Source organism: Raphanus sativus, chromosome 5 (genome assembly GCF_000801105.2).
Source record: "Raphanus sativus cultivar WK10039 chromosome 5, ASM80110v3, whole genome shotgun sequence".
NCBI lineage: Eukaryota > Viridiplantae > Streptophyta > Magnoliopsida > Brassicales > Brassicaceae > Raphanus > Raphanus sativus.
In genome coordinates this window covers 19,362,951-19,371,809 of record NC_079515.1, presented here as the reverse complement: position 1 = coordinate 19,371,809, position 8,859 = coordinate 19,362,951, and the positions used below count along the sequence as shown (strand labels likewise).

Sequence of the window (8,859 nt, the reverse complement as noted above, 5' to 3'; positions counted from 1 at the left end):
GTGAAGTAGCAGCAATGACCGTTGATTGTAAATAAAATTAATCGTGTTTGAAATATGTTTTTTTGTATAAGGAAAGGGTGACATATGTATAGTTGTACACGAGATTGGGTGTATATATGGATGTGTTCGATTTTGTTGTACACATTTCATTAATGATGTAAAATTACGAAAATAACTTCGTCTTCCTCCTTGGCCACTGTCGACTAGAAACCCTAATAACCGCATCTCTTGCCTATTTTTCACGATTCTTTACATTCTCTGCTTGTTTTTGACGTATTGTGTCCATATCTCATAGATTTCAATCCTAATTCACGATTGTGTATTTAAAATTTCGTTTTTTTTTGTTTTTTGATTTGTGGAACGTTTTTCGTAAGAAGAACATAGAGACAAAGCAGCAGCTCTAAGAGAAGGATTTCACAGTGTAGAGCTGGCGGTGAGAGACTCCAGAGCTTTACAAAGGGAACCCGGTGTCTTGGTTTTTGAGCAAATAAGAGAGGGGGACGAGATTGAAAAACGGATAGAAGTCATCGGACATGGATAATCTATGACTTCCTATGGTGAAGTAGATGATTGAGAGTTTCAAGTTTTGAATCAGTGGTGGAAAAATCAGAGTCCAAAAAAACTGTTAATTTAATGTTTTTATTGATAAAGAAAAAAAAAGGAAATAGAATGGGGACCACCATAGTTATGTTTTAGTTGGAAATCTAAAGAAATTATGTAAACAGTTAAAAAAAATGTCTATGTAGAACAAAGTGACTCATGATGCTATTATAAAGTGCAAAAGTGACCCTATATGTAATTTTTTCTTGTTTATTTAGCACGGAGATACAAAGACCACCTCTAATAGTGGTTTCTAATAGAACATCTAGCGTATTTAAAAAATAAAATTAATGTAAATGTAGGAAAGAGAGACATCTATCTATTTACTATAAAAAAGAGTTGGTTCTCTCCTGCTGACACGTAAGAAATTCGGTCGCTGAGAGTTCGACACGTGTCTCATTAAATGAAACGCATCACTTTGTGTTTTGTCTTTCGTCAGGGCTTATGTGTGGGTTTGGTCTCATATTCTATTTTCGGCCCAGCGAGAACCTAAGGACAGGAAAACCCTAATCGAGTTTGAGAGTCGTCGTCTTCGTCCTCCCTGCCTGCGTCCATCGTCAGAATTTCATCACTCTCTGATGCGTTGCGGTGTAATGTTATGTGCTTCAATTGGGGTTTGCCTCTTACTCTGATTTTGCGGTCCAGCGAGCACACAAGTATAGAGAAACTCTAATCCGTGGTAAGAACGTGTTCGTGGTCATCGTTCTCTTCGATCAGCGAATGGGGACGATCCAGTTTCTGTAACGATATGCATTCGTGATTTCTATGTCTTTACACTTTGCAACTCATGGCCCAATCGACATCGAGCTTATGGCCTAAGGAAGCCCCCAAATCCGTTCGGAACTTCGTTCAACTTTGCCTCGAGGGTTACTTCGACAACACCATCTTCCACCGTGTAATCCCCGGGTTCCTCGATCCCACCGGCTCCGGCACAGGTACTTTCCCAGATCCTCTGATTAAACTCCTAGGGTTAGTATGTACGAGTCGATTTCAATATGTTGACTGTTGTGAGTGATATCTAACAGGTGGAGAGAGTATATACAGAGGTATCTTTGCCGATGAGTTCCACTCGAGGCTGAGATTTAACCACCGGGGGATTGTGGCTATGGCTATTGAGAGCTCACCGAATACTAATGGTAGCCAGTTCTTTTTCACTTTGGATAAGTGTGATTGGCTTGATAAGAAGCACACTATCTTTGGAAAGGTACTTGACTTTTGTTTGTTCTGCTTCGTACAAGTATTTATTTCTAAGTTCTTGATCATGTTCTTATTATAGGTAACGGGTGATTCAATCTTTAATCTTCTAAGACTAGGAGAGGTTGACATTGGTAAAGATGATCGTCCCCTGGATCCTGCTCCCAAAATATTATCTGTTGAGGTAAGAGTTCTTACATGTTAAATCTGATGCATAAGACAGTGTTGATCTCCCGTTATTGAGGATGTTCTTATGATATAGTTGAGTTTACAGTCGTGATTTTTTTTATACGTTAGGTTTTGTGGAACCCTTTCGAAGATATTGTTCCTAGAGTGTTAGCAAAGACATCACATGCTCCTGTTGATGAAGTCAAGGAATCCCCCAAAAAAGCCTGTGAAGTAAGTTGCTATCCAAGGAGAATCAATAGTTTAAGCTGTATATTTGCTTTGTCTGTTAGTTGAGTTTTTTTTCTTTTTCCTTTTGTTGTCTTTGATACAATCAGGAAATTGAATCTACTGTCATTCGGAGAAGAAGCTGAGGAAGAGGAGAAGGAACTGGCAGCTGTAAAGCAAAAGATTAAGAGCAGTCATGACGTGTTGAACGATCCTCGAGTATTGAAGCCAGAATCTACAAATAAAGAACGGGTAATAATGCAATTTTATCTTCTTCTCTTTTTGCTGGCGTTTCTTCCCCTCTCATTTATTCTTCTCTTATGTGTGTAAGTCTAGGCTAATCAGTATGTAAAGTGTGAAAGTATTGCGAATAACTATTTTACATATCCTCCTGCTAATCTGCACAGCAGTTTATCATATGCATCAGATGAAAATTGAAGGTTTTTCGTTATTGGTGTCTTTCTTTGTCTTAACAAAAAAATTTAGATTTTTGATGTTTTTTTTTTCTTTTGCATTTCAGAATGCATCTGACTTGAAGGAGGTGCTATCTGTGCGGGGAGCTCTCGATCTAAGAAGGAAGATGCTCAAAAAGAGAAAAGCTGGCCTGTATCCGATCCAGTTGGACATAGTGATGATGACGATGATGGTGGAGACGAGACTAAATTTGATGCAAAGATGAGGAATCAGGTGCTTAGCAGAAGGAAATAGATGGGAGATATTCTCCTCCAAAACCAACTCAGAAAAAAGTAATTAGTTTGTTCATCTCTCAAAGCTGATATATAGAACTTATGAATTACATAACAAAAGTTCAAACCAACTCATTTATGTGCTTAGGGATGCTTCTAACCAAATTATAATAAAAGTTCAAACCAACTCATATATGTGCTTAGGGATGCTTATCACACGTTTTAATGGTTCTATGTTGGACAACATTCAAGGTTTTAACTTTGTGCTAACCGTCAAAACAAAAACAACTTACCTATGCAAATTGATCACTTACTTATACATAGGTAAGTTGTTTTTTTTTTTGAGAGGGAAGAAGAATGTACCATCCCAACACCATTCTCTTCCGCTTAATGATGAACATGAGACTAAGAAGTGATAATAAAATCCCTATCTGATTCACTCATGAAAACATTTCACATATATTTTATTCTTTTATTATTTGACCATAATATTAGATAAACTTTGGCATATTTTTAATCCAAAGTCCAAACTAATTTTAATTTTTAAAATCATAAAGTCAAAATTCAACTCAACAGAGAATAATAAAATTAACAAATTTGGTTACACTAATATATTATATTTTTTATTTCTGAATATTTAATATTAATAATTGAAATTTTATTTATATTTTAACAATTATTTTTTAAAAAAGAATATACAATATTATTGATTATTTTGATAATTTAAATATATATAAATAGTAATTATTCAGTTAAATCAGGTTATTGGTTTGGAACACATCTTCCTAGCAAAAGCTACAATAATTCTTTCAACTCTCTATAAATATTATAATTTCATTCCATCGACTGTAACAAATCTTCTAGATTTTATTAATAAAAGTAAAGTTTTATATATATATATGAATAAATTTAACTGAGTACAAAAATGTATGTCATTTTTATCATAAAATCGAAGAAAGTAATCATAATTCATTTAATGACAAATTAAGTTATAAAATATAACATTTTAAAATAACAGAAAATATTAAACAAAAATAAAAAATATTTATTATAAATGTTTAAATTATTTTTGAATTATCATCCCGCCCGTAGGGCGGGCCAACCCTAGTGAGAATAAAAAAAACACAATCTTCACTGGTTATGCTTAGTTTTCGTATTAAAAAAGTCAATCTTCACTTAACTGATTAGATCTCGGGTTAGATGAGTTAAAGTTTCTCTAAAGATCAAAGAATAAGAAGATTGTATTGTCTGATGGGTTTTGTAGAACGGGAAAAGCAGAGTTAGGGCCTGTTCAAAGCGTCTCAACAAATTCCTTGCTCTCTAAATCCGGCGGGGCTTCAAATTCTGGTGATTATTCAAGCTCTCACTGTCGACTCCAGCTAAAAACCGCAAAAGGATCATAAAGGAGTACAAGATATAAAAGTCGTGGTGGGTTGAACCTGAAGAAGTTTCACTGGCGTTGGAGTGGAAGCAACACAATTCATCTTTTAGTTTTTGTTTTCAGAGTTCATCCTCTTATGTGGTTTCATTTTAAGCGGAAAACATTTCACAATTTTCATTAAAAATAATCTTTCACTTAATCATGGAAAAATGATTACCAACTACACGAACAATATACCACTACATAGCTACACTCTAGACTAAGTTAATGTATCGTAAACCACATGAACTACATGACAACATCTTTGAATTATTATGTATCATACTGGTAACACCATATACATCATTAGCTAAAAATGTGTCAAAATTCAAATTCGACAACTTCCAGTGACGTTTTGAAATATTTTCACATGTTATTGGTTGTATAATGTTTTACTTGTATGCTTTATCGATGTATTTTTTTTTTGATCTTCTATATGTGCGTCATAGCCTATTTTTAAAATTTCAGTTGATATAATTCTAATCAGATGTTGTTGAATGCTAAATCTTATACGACTTATCTATTGATCTACTATTTGGTAGAAAAAAAATTATTACCACTTCTACATAATTCTTGAAACCCGAGAATACAAATTCTACAATTTCTTAGTTATTCTACACATGTTTCTAAATTTAGTTTCCACTGTTTTCTATCAATCTTCTTTCATTTTACTTTAAGAAGAGTACCAAATTATGCCGCTTTCCTTTTGTTCTAATTTAGTTGAAAACTTTTCTGCGAAAACAGTTATGAAACCCTAAAAGCTAGGAAACTCGGTTAAGAAATTTGGTTATTTTCTATACAGATCAATTGGTAAAGTGTGTGATTCATTTGTCCTGAGTTTAAGGGTTCAATTTCCGGTGGAACCTGAAGGAGAATGATATATGGTTAGATACTTATATATGAAACTATGTTTAACACCAGAGGTCATTAGCTCAACCAGAAAAAATCATGACCATTGTTTCAGAAATCCCCAGTTCAAATGAACGCTGGGACGAAACTAATATTAAATAATATGGTTTTGGACCTGGAGATTATAGGCTTTGGCCCCGAATCTCCTGGTATTCGAAAAAAGAAAGGATGTTGAATTAATGAAATCAAAGAGTACGTGAGAGTACTAAATGCCCAACATTAGCAGCCCATGAAGTAGGCAAGGACTCATGCCCCGTTCTGTTCATGGCCAGGTTTGAAGCTTTGATGAACATGGAGAGATATGATACACATATACAAGTGTATTATTCAAAGAAGAAACAAGGGAAGAGAGTTGTGGAATCATAAGAGGGAACTTCCAATGGATAGAAGTCATAAAGAAGGGGGAAGAAACTCTGGTTCAGTTAGAGTCTTTGCCATTACAGTCTACTAGACTCTTATATGAAAATTGTATTGGATTATTGTTTTTCATCACCTGAATTGTGATCTGAGATTAGAATTGGGGACTGAGGTCTTGAGGTGTTTCTCGCGCAGAGATTTGTAAGAGATGTAATCGATATCCTGTTGATATTGATTGTTCTTGAGTGCTATTATAAGGTTGTAACTCGGGTAATTTATTATTGAATTCAAGTTGAGATTTACAGAAATTCACTATCTAAATCTTAACAGATTACTAGATTGTTGGCTCTGGTAGTAGATACTAGTTAGTCAATCTTTTTTTTGTGGGATGACATCCGAGGGTTATATTGCCTGCTTCCCAATGATGTGGAAGGAGGTGCTTCTCAAGAAAACAACCTTCTAATGGAAACAAATCAAGTGATTCCGCGGCCCCAAAGTCTTTTGGTCTTAATATGGATTGGAGAGAGTTCTGAGCGAACTTGTTTAGGAAGGAACAGGTAATATCCTTTATATTTCCGATAGTTGTTTATATCTAAGCTTCACATATTTTTGGGGAATTATATTATTCACCGGCGGTAGCAGTTTCACTGGCGTTGGAGTGGAAACAACACAATTCATCTTTTAGTTTTTGTTTTCAGTTCATCCTCTTATGTGGTTTCATTTTAAGCAGAAAACATTTCACAATTTTCAATAGAATAATCTTTCATTTAATCATGGAAAAATGATTACCAACTATACGAACAATATACCACTACATAGCTACACTCTAGACTAAGTTAATGTATCGTAAACCACATGAACTGACATGACAACTTATTTGAACTATCTATACTATTAAAGCAGGATCCTATTGGTTTTTAGACTAAAAATACTCCTTTCTTTAATAACATTGCATTTTTCATTAAGGGCAATCAAGTAATATTAATAACAAATCTATAGTGGGTCATTTTTTTAAATCCAGCCCATTGCCTACATCATCTCTTTTGGGCCATTTGGGCCGATTAACAAATCAGATTCAATTTTTATTTTTTTCGGATTGGGTTCGAGTCGGATCTTTCCGGGTCCGGGTGGGTTCGGTTCTCATGCATAAGAACTTGAAAAATAACCAAATAACCAAAATATCTAAAACGGGTTCGGTTATTTATACTCAGAGTAACCAAAGTATCTGATTCAGTTCAATTTTTTGTATCCAAATTACTCAAAAGTAACCAAAAGTAACCAAAAATATCCATTCTATACAGTTTTTTTGGATAAACTTTTATCCAAACTATCATATTTTATCCAAAAATACTCAAAAGTACTAAAAATGACTACTATAGTTAACTTATGATATTAATTTAAAATATTAAAATAATTATAAATATAATTATAACATATATTTTTAGATATATATTCACATTTCGGGTATTTTCGGGTACTCATTTGATTTTCGGTTCGGATCGGGTTCGGATCGGTTCTTCGGATATAGCAATTTAGAATTCATTCGGATATTTACCCCGGGTCTGATCGAGTTCGGGACCCTGATTTTTGGGTTGGTTTTGGGTTGGTTCTTCGGATCCGGATATTGTGATCAGGCCTATACTCATTTAAAATGAAACACGATAAAGAAATATAAAAAGCTTAAGTCTTTTATAAAAAAAACAAATATATGAAAATATGACATTTATTAAATATTTGTCAATTTAAAAAAAAAATAAAGGAAAATAAACTCGCGCTTTAAAAGCGCGGGTCAAAATCTAGTCTATACTATTAAAGCAGGATCCTATTGGGTTTTTTACTAAAAATACCCTTTCATTTACTAACATTGCATATTTCATTAAGGGCAATCAAGTAATATTAATAACACATTTATATTGGGTCATTTTTTTGGATCCAGTCCACTTCCCACATCAGATCTCTCTTGGGCCATTTGGGCCGATTAAAAAATCAGATCCAATTTTTATTTTTTCTTCAAGTTCAAATAATTTATTTTCAATCATTTTTAATATTTTGTGTTGTGAAAAAAAAAATCACATAATTATGATGTTTTTTCTTTTTAATATAATTTAAACATTCATAAAAAAACTGATTTTTTCGTTGAAAAGTATAAAATTTTATTAAAAGTATATAACTTTTTTATTAAAAAAATTAGCCACATAATGAAATTAATTTTATCAGAGTTATACCAACTTAATTCATTAAAAATAAAGTTCAATTTTCTAAACATAAATACTCATTAGACCTGGACGTTCGGGTACTCATTCGGGTACGGATCGGTTTTTTCGGGTATCAGGTTTTTAGAGTTTTGAAATTAAACTCCATTCGGGTATTATAAAATTTCTGGTCGGATTCGAATTGGGTATTTCCGGATCCGGGTGGATTCGGTTCTCATGCATAAGAACCTGAAAAATAACCAAATAACCAAAATATCTAAAACGGGTTCGGTTATTTGTACTCAAAGTAACCAAAGTATCCGATTTGGTTCAAATTTTTGTATACAAATTACTCAAAAGTAACTGAAAGTAACCAAAATATTCATTCTATACAGTTTTTTGGGTAAATTTTTATCCAAATTATCATATTTTATCCAAAAATACTCAAAAGTACCGAAAATAACTACTATAGTTAACTTATAATATTAATTTAAAATATTAAAATAATTATAAATATAATTAATAGCATATATTTTTAGATATATATTCACATTTTGGATATCTTCGGGTACTCATTCAGTTCTCGGTTCGGATCGGGTTCGGGACCGGTTCTTTGGATATAGCAATTTAGAACTCATTCGGATATTTACTCCGGGTCTGATCGGTTAGGGACCCTGATTTTCGGGTAGGTTTCGGGTTGATTCTTCGGATCTGGATATTGTGCTGAGGCCTATCTATACTATTAAAGCAGAATCCCTCATAGGATTTTGCCCCTAGCTTTTGAAATAATTTACAAAAGAATGCCACTCCTATATTTAATGCAATAAAATCAAATAATTTAACAAATTAAATTAGCATATCTTGCTTTTACCGTAATTTTCGTGCCATAAATACTACTTTCCTATTTCGAAGTAATTGATAATTTTCTTACTATATATCCTTGCTTAGTTTTAATGACATAATAACTAATTATAGGAATGTTATTAATACGATGTACCTTTTACCTTAGTATTTCTCGAAAATGATTAAATATTAATATACCACTGCTTTTATAAACTCATTAATATAAACTCTACGACCTTTCAAAAATGAGTGCCTATTAATATAA

At 33.0% G+C, this 8,859-nt stretch overlaps 1 pseudogene; it reads left to right on the top strand.

Annotated features, from left to right (window-relative positions):
• The first annotated feature begins 1,070 nt into the window (after nt 1-1,070).
• Nucleotides 1,071-3,064, top strand: LOC108861704 (peptidyl-prolyl cis-trans isomerase CYP57-like; annotated as a pseudogene).
• The last annotated feature ends 5,795 nt before the right edge of the window (nt 3,065-8,859 follow it).